Here is a 14,240-nt window from a genome sequence, read left to right on the forward strand (position 1 = left end):
CCCAATGCCTAGTTTGCGCCTCTAGGTTGACATATATATATGTAGAAAGATTTATAGAATAAATAATATATAATTAATTTTCATTTCACTTGAATTTGTTAAGTTTCGAGTTGCTTCTTATGGAGTTACTGTAGGAAATATAAAAAGGTACTAATTATGGCACATTTAAAGCGCCTGTGTAAACAATAAAGTGAAATACGAATAATAACAGCATGTTAATAGAGTTTCCCCGAATAGAAGAACTTAAAATACTTTTTTAAGAAAATTCATTAAAAAGTAGGATCCTACCCACAGATGACATCACTGTTTGTTTATACTTTCTATAGATAATTTTACATAAAGAGCTTACTATTTAAGAAAACAGATTGACATGCAACAGTATATCCATCACAATAACTACAAAAATGTTATGTATGATTTAATAACTCAGGTCATTCTATATGTGGGAGTCGAACACGCTTCGGAATTGGGCCAGCTCGCACCGGGAATGTACCTGACCCCCACAGAAATCTGAGCGTAAAATAGTGGCATGCCAGTGATTTTCGTACGGTGAGTGGGAAACTGGAGGGCCGTTTCCTTTTCCTCACCCGACCCAGTTCATTCCTTCTTTCCAATCGTCAATCCTTTCCTTTTCCCTTACCCCTTAAAAGCGGGCAGCGCATCCCCAGGGGCACTACCTGTGCGAATGTTCATGGTCGGTGGTGATCGCTTACCATCAGGCGAACCACCAGCTCAGTTGCCCGCTATGACAAAAAAAAAGTTTGTCAGTATTTATTTATCTACGTACCCTTCCTAATTCGTTATATTTCAGGTACAAAAGAAAGTAGCCTAAGCAGGTAGTAAGCTTTGACTTATACCGTGTCACGGCCAAGGGCGAACCCTCTTCAGGTTTAAACGTCTCGACTGCACACTTGCCTTATTTACTTAAGAAACTAGTTAAACTATTTACCAACATAATTCATATTGCCCTCATCAAAAACTTATTGTTATTGATAAGGAATTAGAATTTGCTACGCGAATATTAACGTCTAATCTTCATCATCAGCCCATACATGCTCCCACTGCTGGGACACAGGCTTCCTATGAGGGTTCAGGCTATAATCCACCACGCTGGCCAAGTGCGGGTTGGCAGATGTCACATGTCGTTGAACTCTTAATTCTTGGACATGCCGGTTTCCTCACGATGTTTTCCTTCACCGTTTAAGCAGTGGTGATGTTATCCACATGCGCAGATAAATTGAAAAATCAATTTATTTCCTGCACGCTCGCCCGGTCTCGAACCCCGACTTATCGATTTTGAAGTCCGAGGTTCTCACCACTGAGCCACCACTGCTTTATACGTCTAATCTTAGGAAGTATTATTTCGAATGTGTAATTTTTTGTTGGATAGTCCATTTAACGGGAAAGAATACTTCGACCTATAGGTCCTAATGAACCTGTCCTAATGGTCCTGAATAATGAACCTAGTCGTTTAATCCCTACTGATATTATAAATGCGAATGTAACACTGTCTGTCTGTCTCTTCTACGGACTGGACTGTACTACATTTACGGTTAAGAGATATCAAATACTCCTCTTTTAATAAGATGAATTAGTTTGATCATATGTTTTGTATAATTCATGTGTATGTCTTCTTATTTACAATGTATATTGACGTATTAGCGGCATTTTTTGCAGAGGTTGTTGTTTTTATATGCGTTAGTCTCAGAAAGTACTGGACTGATTTCAAATTTATTTTCACCTTTGGAATTGTACGTGATCCCTGATAGCTATAAGCTATGTCATACGGGTGCAGCCAGGGCGAACCGGTATTATGAGATTTCGACATAATCCTACTTAATATTATAAATGCGAAAGCTTGTGATGATGGATGTATCTGTATGTGTATGTTTGTTACTCTTTCACGCAGACGCTACTGAACGATTGCAATGAAATTTACTCCGTAGATAGCTGGACGACTGGAATAACACATAGGCAACTTTTTATCCCGATACCTGCGGCATACAGACTTACGCGGATGAAACCGCGGGGCGAAGCTAGTGAATAATGATTCAACAGAACTTTCATACAAATTATTTATGGTCACACCACAGTTATTAATATACATTTGAAATAACACGGAGTCTCATTGCAGCTCACCCTTATTACAACAACTGGTATTTCCATCACAAATCTGTCTTGCTGGGAACTATTAAGCCCCAAGTGACATGACAGAGGCTTCGCTCTGTCGCAGTTAATACTCAAGCCGCTGATTGCATGTATGTCTCGATTAGAACAAAATAAACGCTTCAACGGGTTATGTTTGTTAGAATAAGGATTTCTTATAGGAAAGACGAACTTTTAGCAGGATTTATAGTTTGTATTATATTTTCTTGTGTTTGATTTTACGTGATTTTAGAACACTTTACAGCGAGCGTGGTCACGGAGAGACACGGGAAAACGTCGGGTTAATAATATAATGAATAAATCGCGTTTAAAATCCGTTAAAAAGTCTTTAGTTTATATTGTGTTTCTTCTTAGAGTATAAACTTTTCAACTTAAAGTAAATATTTCCCGATTCGCCCTGCATAGTATGTATGTATGTTTCTTAGGTATTAGGGGTTAAACACCAGACTGGAGTTGTGCCATTATAAATGAAACAGTCTTCTTGTGACGTTCTCACGCCTGAACCGCTGGATAGATTTTGATAAATTTTAATGTAAATGTGGGACTATAGAAGAAAATGTTTTATTTATTTTTATAAACTATAATTCATATAAATACGGTTACGGTTCGGCGCTATTGCGAACGGCATTTTTCCAAGTAAATTCTGTATTTTTTGGCTTGTTACCTACTTTCAACTGTGTGAATCGATTATAATGATCTTTTTTTTAATTGAAGCCTGATACGTCCCGTGTGGTCCCATTAAAAGTCTGTCTAGTTCTAACAATTAGAAAGCGTTCAAGTTTATTGCTTATAATAATTATTTTATAAAAAAAACTTTAAACTGGAATTAGTAACCAGAAATTGTGAGTACCAAGGAACTATGGATAACAATTTTGTTTTTTTGCTTATACAAAAACGCTTAAACTGATGGATTTATAAAATATCCCGCATAGTAATTCCACCCCGTCACACAGATGCAATTACCGAATCAATCAATATCAATCGAAAATCAATTGATGTTGATTGCATTTCAATTGAAAACAACTGAAGAGCTAAATAATAACTTTCAATGCTTAATAAATATTAAATTAATAATACAATGACACTGATATTTAGACCGAATCTTTAATAAGAGACGACGTCCCAAAAACGGGAGAGTTATTGAACCGATTATTTTAGTTTTTTATTTTTTTTTCATCTAATTGACATACGTCAATTTTCTGTGTTTGACAGGAAATTTTTGAATCTGGATTAGTACCTGCTTTTTGTAGAAACCAAGAAAAATTAAATTCTGAACTTCATTATTTATTGAAATAGAAGTGCCAAAGATATGAACACATCGGCTATATGAGTTTTTATTTCCACTAAAAATAGCTAGGAACTATGTTATGCGTCGATAGTTCCTATGTTTTTTGTTATTCTTATGTGATTTCTCTTATCTGTTTTTGATGTTCCTAAGTTTCATATAACATATGGCGCTTTTGATTAATAAATCCACATCAAAATGGGGTAATCTCATTCAAGCTTCTATGCCAACACACACGATACACTTTTGATACAATAATGATACTTAATTTGCGTCGAAATAAAAAAAAATATATATTTTATAGATATACACATTCGAATTATCAAACACGCAAAACCTGTAAATAAATATTTTAAATATTAAAAAATACATTTTGTATTCAAGTTTTAAGAGGTTAATAAACTCAAAACTATGCATCCTTATTAATTATGGTAATCGGAAATTGTGTTTATATGCTTGTATTCTTTTCAAATCGAAGCGGAGCATTTTATCATACGGTTTTGTATCTGGAGATAGTGACAGGCTACTTTTTACCCCAGTGTTTCATATCAATTTCCGTCGACCATTCGGGCGAAGCCACACGCGGAAATCTAGTATTTAAAATACCTTATTTTTGTTTAAAAGTATTCGTTCCGAAATAGCTCAAAATTACAATCGAATTCATATTATTTCCTTTATTGAAGTCGGTTAAAAATAAGAACAGAGTAAGTTATTGGGTAACCTTAAACTTGCATGATATAATTAATGGTCTCTAAGAGTATCCAGAGTGCTTAATACCTGAAGAAAAATCTCACCATACTATCTATTAAACAAAAATCAAATAATTTGAAGAAAAGATATTCATCCTTACTCCTTAGTTAAGTTAACTATGATGTATACAATCTCTACATAACAAGTATGTGTGTGTGTGTGTGCACGACAAAGCATGAGTTGCGTGTTTCTTAGTATACATCGATTGTCTTACTTGCATACAGAGGATAAAAAGGAGAGTGATACTTTTATCATAACCTGTGTACGATAACGTCACAGCCTGTGATGTCATACAAAGAAAACTTATAGGTATATAATGAATGAATGAATAAAACTTTATTGTACACGCCAATAGGAAATATATCAAAAGTACAGACTAAAAATACAAGTTGCACAATTACCCTATGGCTACAGAGCCATCCCTTCTAGGTAACCAAAACTACGAAATAATACATAGAAAGCGTATAGGTAGGTGGTGTATACTATAGATATAAGTTTAATTAATATAGATAAGTATATAGCATAGCAAATACATAGATGTAATAAGATATAATATTAATAAAAATAAATCATGTAAGAAAAAACAATATATACATATATACATATTATTATTATTTCAATTTGTAAGATAAGATAAATAAACAGTATATGAAGATGATATAATTAGAATATATAATGTCATATCTCATTTAAAGAGGAATAATATTCAAAGAGCATACTTTTGAAAGTAACGATAGATTTAGCATTTCGTATATTAAGTGGCAAATCGTATATATCGAAGCTGTAAGTTGTAATATGTATATAGTGAAGAGTAAGGGTAAATGTGGACTACATTTACCCTTACTCTTCCCAGTCTCCTTCCATTCTTCCCTCATCAATTCCACTTATCTTAAAGTCGGCAATCTATTTCCAGAGGCGTAATGCCTTTATAAATGTTCACGGGCAGAGGTAGCGCTCACCATCAGACGACCCACCAGCTTCCATACCGACGATCACAAAAAAACGTCTGAACCTATATCTATTTAAGCCTTTCTTGATGTCCCATTCCTTGCTTCTGGCAATGACTCAGAAATCTTATATCTTTAAACAAGCAATTCTTGTATATATATATATATCTATATATATAATTGAAATCTCGGAATCGGCTACAACGATTTTCATGAAATTTAGTATATAGGGGGTTTCGGGGGCGATAAATCGATTTAGCTAGGATTTTTTTTTTAGAAAATGTCATATTCGGGTTTTACTCGTGTTTTATCGACTTAAACTTACTTTTTTAACAAATAGGAGGCGTTTGAGTACTCCCAATTTATTATGACTCTTCCTGACATCTATTGGCGAATAATAATACTATAAATGCGAAAGTTTGTGAGGATGGATGCATATGTATGTGTGCGTCTGTTACGCTTTCACGCAAAAACTACTGGACCGATTGCAATGAAATTTTCTTCGTAGATAGCTGGACAACTGAAATAACACATATGCACTTTTTATACCGATATTCCTACGGGATACGGACTTACGCGGTTTCAACCGCGGGTCACAGCTAGTATATATAAACTTAGTAAAAGAAAAATAAACAATATATATAAACTATCACAAGAAAAAAGCACAGAAAACAGTTATCGCTATAAACTAGTTCCACTACCAACCAGATAAATACAAATAGCGCAGTAACTACAAATAACAGCTCACAGAATAATCGATTATATTAATATCACCTTTTAACCAACAGAATAAAACATACAATCAGCAAAAACCACTCGTAACTATTGATAGCGTGAACTAAAAGCAATATTTAACGGAAATAACATAGACCAACGTACAATGATAGCGTAACAATGATCGCTTTGACATCCCCCAATGGATTACATTTACACCCCGCTGTCGAGGTGTGAGATAAGTTTTTCAAACTTGTTTTGTCTGAGTTAAGGCGCACGCACGCGATAGATCTGACGTGTATAGAATTGATTTTATAGGAACATGTTCAACACACTATGTTAAAAGTGTACATAAACATAAACTGTACACAGTTACGTGTTTTTATAATTATTTTCTACAGAGAAGACGACGTCCCTAGGGGGAGGTAGCACCCGATGACATGGCGTTAAGTACCCAATGACAACTTAATATCAAACACAATCGAGCAGGATAGTCCAAAAAATTGCGAATTGAGAACCTCTTTCGTTTGTGGGAACGACGGTTAATAAAATGTTTTTTTTATTGACTATATATATATTATCCTGTTTTTTTATGAACTATATATGTTATCCACGTTGCCTGGAAGAGATCACTCTTTAGTGATAAGGCCGTCCGCTGTGCTGGTTTATTTTTGAGTCATTTATTTTAAGGATGCGTCATGTATGCCAGCACAATAAAGTGTAAAATAAATAAGTAAATATCCGTGCCCACTGCAAGATCAGCTCAGTGTAATCCAGATGAATTTGTGGCTTTCTAATGGTGAAAGTATTTGTTAAGTCAGTCAAAAAATACAAAAAAGAACTCTTTATAATATAAGTGTAGATACATCGAATATGCTCATAGCCTAAGTTCCACCGGACTTTCCAACAATGTTATAACAGGTATCGTAAAAGTGACGAAAACTTTACGATGTATTGACAAGTTTCTGTCCTTAGATGTTTGTGTACGAGAAAATAAATGTATTGACAACCTTATAACATGTGGATAAAAGAGGTGAAGGTATATTTTTTGTTATATTTATGTATATGTTCATGGGTAGGTGGACCTTCGATAAGTCTTTTTAGATTTTCTAAGTTCAGAAAATAAAGAACTTTGAAGGAGTGCTCCCGTGACCAAGTTCGCTATAAATACTAAGGTATTCGAATTCGAGTATCCTACAAATATTATAAACGCGTAAGTTTGTATGTATGTATGGATGTTTGTTACTCTTTTAAACAAAATCTACTGAACCGGTTGCAATGAAATTTGGTACGTAGACAACTTTTTGTATCGAGTATAGAATATATATAAAACAAAGGTGACTTATTGATCTATCAACGCACAGCCTAAACTACTTGACCAATTGAACTGAAATTTAGCATGCAGATAGCAACAACGATATAGGCATCCGGTAAGAAAGAATTTTGATAAATTCTACCCCCATAGAAGTAAATAGGGGATGAAAATGTGTTCTAAGCCCATTTATGTTGATAAATAATTTGTTTCATTTTATAATTAGCTTCTCATTCTTAATTCAACCTATTCTATTACACAATTCTCAAATCGCTTCGAAACCGATTTATAACCATTTGACCCGAATCAATTTCGCCAAACACATAAAAATCTATGATAGCGATTAGCGTGGTGTGGTTGGAAATGACAATTTCAAGGGTTTCATAGGAAATCCGGTCGCAATCCCATCTGACCGCGATCCTAGTCTCAAGGGTAGTAGAAGGGAACCGATTTATTTTTATTAGTTACATAATGTGCTTTATAATTTAACTATTGATATAAGATTGAATATTTTATTAGATACATGCTGTACGAATTATATAAGGAGTGTGTCCTTAAATATTTCTCGTCATTGTACGTTTCTTGTGTAATTTTCTTTTATTTCGTCATTGTAATTTTTCCAAGACTTGTACGTGAGGCTATTGAAATTAAAAACATCCAAATTTCATTAGAGAAGGTGAATAATGAATAGAGATGGTTTGAAGCTTTCCAACACCTGGGATCATGTCATCAAGAATTTAAAACCCCATGTCAGACATACCAAAAGACTAGAATACACTATTAGCCAATACTGCCAACATCCGGAAAAATGCTAAAATACTCTACATACCAACTGCGGAGAAATAGGTGGAGGTAGTTCACAAACAACAATTTTTTATGACTTTCAAGACATGTAACATCTCAGTCTCCCCGTGACCGCGCTCGCTGTAAAGCGATCGAAACGTCGGGTTAATAATATGATGAATATATCGCGCTTAAAATCCATTAAAAAGTCTTTAATTTATAAATTTCTCGTCATTGTCAGTGGTTTTAGTATTAAAGAAAATTGATAGATTATAAAAATATGTTTAAATGTTTGTAACAAAATTTTTAGATGTATAACAGAACAATAATATAACTAATTATTTACCTGATTCTTACGGGATGTTGATGGTAAATTGGTAAATACCTATATATAACAAGTGAGTTGATTTTTCCTTAAATGGTATTTACGTACAAAAAGTATTAATTGCCCTGTTTGATGTCGGTCCTTCATTATTTCCCCAATTATACTCCATATAACTCAGTCCTCTCGATAATTTATTTGCAAACAAATTGATAGTCAATTGATTTATATTATTTATTGAATTTAACGCGAAGCAATGCGTTAATGACATCCACGGCACTATGTGGAGTTAATATATAACGTAGCATTAGTGTTCTATTTCCATTATATTTCGATTTCGCTGTGTTTGCGTATTTTAATGAATTTATTACTTTTAAGTACATATTTATCCATGGTTATCCATCCATTCATTTTGGTATGATGTTGTATTCAATGATAAATGATTATATGGTGTTTTATTTGAGAGGGATGTTCACGAAACTACTGGACTTATGATGTCCCGTGGAATAAACTTCTTTTCTTTATCAATCCATTGTTCACTTAGAAAGGAAAATAAACATTACGGCTCCACTTGAGTTTAATGTTTAAACAATGTTTGTACCACACTCCTATAATACGTAAATAATTCTACTAGCTGAAACGTCCGGCTTCACTCGAATGGTACCCAGTAAAAAATTTTAAGTCTGATAACAGCAGTTTATAAATCCCACTTGAAACTAAGCCATTTGTAGTTTTAAATAACCTTCCATCAAAATAATAAAATGAAAAGACTTCACGCGTCTTTTATGATACAGGGAACCTTTCGGCAATTCGATTATTTTATCAATCGGTCGGTCAACCTCAATATTATTTAGGTTTACGGGTCGAGAGAGGTACTGTAAGGAAGCGACCCTCTTAGGGCGCCATGTTTATAAATATTTAATGCGTGCCCGGGTATAAAATACCACGTATCGATTGGGAGAACGAATTAAATAATACACGTTGCTCCTAGACGTTGATATATCGGTCGTTTCGTTTGTAGTTTTTAGATTTCACACGTTGCTTTGTTCGCGAATGTTCGTTTTTAATTTGATAGAAACGTGGAGTTTAATTGAGTTTTCATTGCATTTCTCATGTGATAATACAATTATTGGAAAGATGGAAGACCATACAAGAGTTGTCTACCTAAAGCAAAATGCAGTAAATTAATGAATAATATATTATTATATAATTTTTAGATGTAACTACGTGTTACTTATGAATTTGCTGCAAATCAAAAAAACATGTTTATAGATGCTTTACATTGAAGCTATATGTTATTACTAGATTTTCGCCGCGGTTCGCCCGTACAATGTAACAATATTACTACCTATCTAACCTCCTAACTATCCATAGAAGCATAAATCACACAATGAATTTCCTCAATTGCAATGTAAAAGAAAGAGAAACAAAACAAACAGATAAACAAACAATCACACCTCACATTATATAAATTACTAGCGGTTCTCCCCGGCTTCGACCTTGGTTCATATATAGCCTACCTTAATAAATGCGCTATCTAACACTGAAAGAATTTTTCAAATCGGACCAGTAGTTCCTGAGGTTAGTGCGTTCAAATAAACAAACTCTTCAGCTTTATAATATTAGTACAGATAATATTAGGAAGGATAGTAAGAATGAGTAGTAGATACATACCGAAATTATAAAGAATGTATCCGAATCATTGATTACTCTTTCTTTGCGAAAGAATCATAGTAATCAACTAAACTGTAAGCATAGTATGGTTTTTTAATCATTTAATAGGTTTTGAAACATTTTTATATCAGTGGTCTCTAACGAGCACCCTTAATAAATGCAATCTAAATTGAAGTAAATAAAGAAATTAATTTACAGTTTTAGTTTTATGAATAGTTTCTTTATAATTATTCTTAGATTGGCTTGGCATCAATCTTGTTTGTGTCCTAAATCTTAAAATACATTGTATTTTATTATAATGTTTGTTTATTTGTTACAGGACTCGCATGCACCCAGACAGCTAGCGGTCGCTCAACACCGGGGTCTAGAACCCTTAGCACCAACGTAAGATATAATCATTTATTTAAATAATCTAGATACACATAAGACAAAGTGACTGACATAGTGATCTATCAACGCACATCCCAAACCACTGGACGGATTCGGTTGAAATTTGGCAAGCAGATAGATGTTATGACGTACAGATCTACTAAGAAAGGATTCTGATAAATTTCTACCCCCAAAGTTTGTACCATGAAAATTTGTTAAGACCGCGCGCGAGAAGCATGCGAGCTACAGTTACTATAATTAATATTGTATATCGCTTTCGCATTAGGCGTTTCCTGTATTGACAAGTAGATTTTTTTGTATGTATAATATTTCTCTTTGCCCTACTCCAATTCAAAACTCACCATAGAACCTGTTTGTCTGGAACAAATCGCTGTAAGCGATCAAACTACCATTGTACAAATTCAGTTTGAACAAATGTTCTCAGTATAAGAAGAAATTTGTTTACATTTAATAGAAAAGTTTACAATACTTTAGTTAATATTCTATTTGATTAATATTCTATTAAATATTCTCAATTTAACATCTGCCAACCCGCACTTGACCAGCGTGGTGGATTATGGCCTGAACCCTCATAGGAGGCCTGTGTCCCAGCAGTGGGAACATGTATGGGCTGATGATGATGATTCTCAATTTATTTATATTATCGTTTATAACACAAAAAGACATAATAAAATCAACATTAAAATCCCAAACAATAACGCTTGCCAATAAATTGAATTACGCCAAAACGCTGTCTCGTCTATTTTCCTTGAATACTACATATCCGTTCTCGGTTCCCATTGGACGTAATATATCACAGCTATCCCTAGACTGAATTATTTATATCGCGATAGGAATAAATCTAGTCACTTATCTGCCTTGGACTTCACGACGTCCTATTTGTATCTTTCATCATGTGACTGTTATATGAAGCTCTTGTGTATTATGATTATAGGTAACTGTCAAAGAGTAAATGGACAGTCCTAGGGGTGTACTCGTATAGTTTTCATTCCCGCGGGGTTTTCGGGCCCATATCCTTTATTTCCATTTCCTTACCGTTCCCAGTCCTTTCCTTTATTCTTCTCGCCAATTAAGGTCGTTAGCATGGAGAATATATATTCCTTAATTTTACTTAATCCCTTGATGTAAATGTTGTAATTTTAAGCAGTTATAAATAAATGATTCATAAGAACATAATCTCCTAATAATACGTAATCATATTATCTATTTTGGAATTGATTTATTTTCTAATGACTTCAAAGGAAGAGGTTATTAATTTGACTATGTGGTTTTTTGTTACCTCAGAACTTTCGACTGCAGGAACAGATTTTGATAATTCTTTTTTTTTAAGTTATTGCTTTCCGTATTGTACATTTAAATTTGATCTAATTCGATATCTTCGCCCTGCTTCGCCCATGGGACATATATAGCCTATGTCACTCAGTGAAGTTGCAGCTTCCTAATGGTGAAAGAATTTTTATTATTTAGAAATCGGTCCATACAAAAATACAAAAGTTTCCTCATTATTATATTAGTGTAGATATATTATAATTTAACTTCTTAATAAAAATATATTAATTGCAAAAGCTCCACAATCTATTAACACTGCAATCCAACGCTAAATATATAGTATCACGTGAATAATATCCAATATTCATCATTTAAAGAACAAAATCTTATATAGCTTGTGCTATTGTGATAATTATCTCGCTATCACATTATTCACAAAACAAATCCTAGTCAGTCCACCAATTAAGGCGCAAATAAAAGAGTACTGGAAAGTTCTACGGATGCAGATTGCTTCGGGGCTTGTGGTTACATAATTTTGTTCATATGTGAGTCCTTTGTATTTATTTTCGTGTGTGTACAAGAATAACTTTTAAATTATGGGGCAGTCAAATATTCATTGTAAATTGCAATTATTAAAAAAAAATTGTAAACAGTTGTTAACTGTTCTACTAAATATATGTCTATTCATAAACAGTTGTAAAATTTACATGACATAATGTTTTTGAGTTTTGAGTTTAAAATTTTGCTGGCAATCAATATATGTCCGAACTCCCAAGTATCCCCATAGATAGTATAGTTTTATGTTATCTGTGCTGTGAATAACGGAGAGATTTCATCAGATGACAGATGGTAGATTGGCATTTCACATTTGTTTCCTTCATCGTTTCAGCCGTGGGGCGTCCAGTGCTGGACAAAGGCCTCCCTCAAAGGTTTCCACCACGACCGTACATTACATTTGTTTTCAGGAGACTTTTAACGAGAGTTACATTGGTTGAACAATTCATCAACTGTTCTAAGAAAGTACTACCAAATTCTAACGTAATCGGCTCACGTACACTTGATTATAAAAGGTAAAAATCGTGTTGACGTATTACTGAGTTAGTGACGTTTTATGCTTAATCTCTGGATCTACTGAACCGATTTCAAAAATTCTTTCACCGTTAAATAGATACGTAATACTTGTGGCTATAAATGTACCATGGGCGAAGCGCGGCGGATCGCTAGTGTAAATATAAATGTGGTTTATACAAGTAATCGATTGAAGACAGCTGTTAACAAAACAGTCCATGAACGTGACTATTCGCAAAGTGTGATTAGTTGGCGTTGTTCGTGGATTCGATGACAGTTATGTAATTAATACCAAAAACATGTGCATTGATAGCGTATAAAATAGATTTTCATAAAAACTGACTTATGGGTTAGAAAATAAGGGTCTAGTAAGATGTGGTAATTACATGGAATAAAAAGATTTAAGAACGTTATTGTACCAAAGTTGGGTGTGGGGCAGATGATATACATCACCTATTTAGTATTATATATATAATAGATATTCGGTTATTCGGTTATAATTTCGAGTTTCACACAATGACGACGTCCTCGGCATGCGAATAATATCCTGAGATACCCATGACAGTATTCTATTAATACGTTCATGACGCAGCAGGAACATACTATTTAATAAAGGAATATATTGAATAGACTATCAAGTGCATCAAACAAAGGTCTGCGTCTATACCGAGAGATACTTGTGCTAATTGAAACCGAATTCGCTCGAAGCATGCTTATAACTATGCTATAGTTTGATAGAGCTGCATATCTTTAACACAAGTCGCCTTTGGCCAATAGTTTCTGCAGCGAATATAACGTAATGTCGCGTTCACAAATTATAAGTACTAGCAGTCCGCCTCGCCTTCGACCATGGTACATACATAGCTGTAACACGCGGCGTCACTCGCGTGGTACCCGGGAAAAAGTATGTGTTAATCTAGATTATAATCTATCTCTGTGAAAGTCAAACAGATACGAAAAGCCATACTTACCTACAAACTATGGCGGCTATAATGTTAGTAGAATATTTCTCATCCTGGAATCACCTATATTGGATACGGAACGTCCGGCCCAAAAGAATCGTACGAAAGTGAGCGTTTATGATTTTTCATCATAATTTTAAAATTATATCATTTATACTGTATTTTTAATGTACTTTTTATTATAATTGTGTCTGTATTCTGTGTCACTTTTTATCTGTTCTGTCCGTATTTTAGTTTACCCTCGTAGGCAATAAGTAAAGTTTTCCACTGGTTTTAAATACGTTTGTATTGTCACTTGTTGTTTTGACGTTGGGTTATTTGTTTGTAATCTTTTATGCTTGTACTTGTCAAATGTCAAATGTCAAATTAATGTTCTGGTGCGTTCCGATCTATGTCATTGTTTTGGTTTATATATTTGCTTGTTTGTTATTTTCTTTCTATGTCTTTGTAGCTGGTGGGTATAGGAAAAGTATTTTTAATAAATTTTATTACTATTATATTCATATATATATTTTTTTTATTTTTACTAATTACTATTTTTACGCATACATATTTATTTAGTACTACATTTACATATACATATTTCATCTATATATAT

The 14,240-nt window shown here is 33.7% G+C and overlaps 1 protein-coding gene across 6 annotated transcripts in view; it reads left to right on the forward strand.

Annotated features, from left to right (window-relative positions):
* The window catches only part of LOC119839929 (Ig-like and fibronectin type-III domain-containing protein 2), a 122,011-nt gene that overhangs the window by 63,320 nt on the left and 44,451 nt on the right, over positions 1-14,240 (forward strand). For all 6 annotated transcript variants that reach the window (XM_038366381.1, XM_038366383.1, XM_038366378.1 and 3 more), the window contains one exon: positions 10,273-10,337. The gene's annotated coding sequence lies outside the window, so the exon portion shown is untranslated. The remainder of the gene's footprint in view (positions 1-10,272; positions 10,338-14,240) is intronic.

The sequence above is a fragment of the Zerene cesonia genome, chromosome 5, assembly GCF_012273895.1.
Source record: "Zerene cesonia ecotype Mississippi chromosome 5, Zerene_cesonia_1.1, whole genome shotgun sequence".
Classification (NCBI taxonomy): Eukaryota; Metazoa; Arthropoda; class Insecta; order Lepidoptera; family Pieridae; genus Zerene; species Zerene cesonia.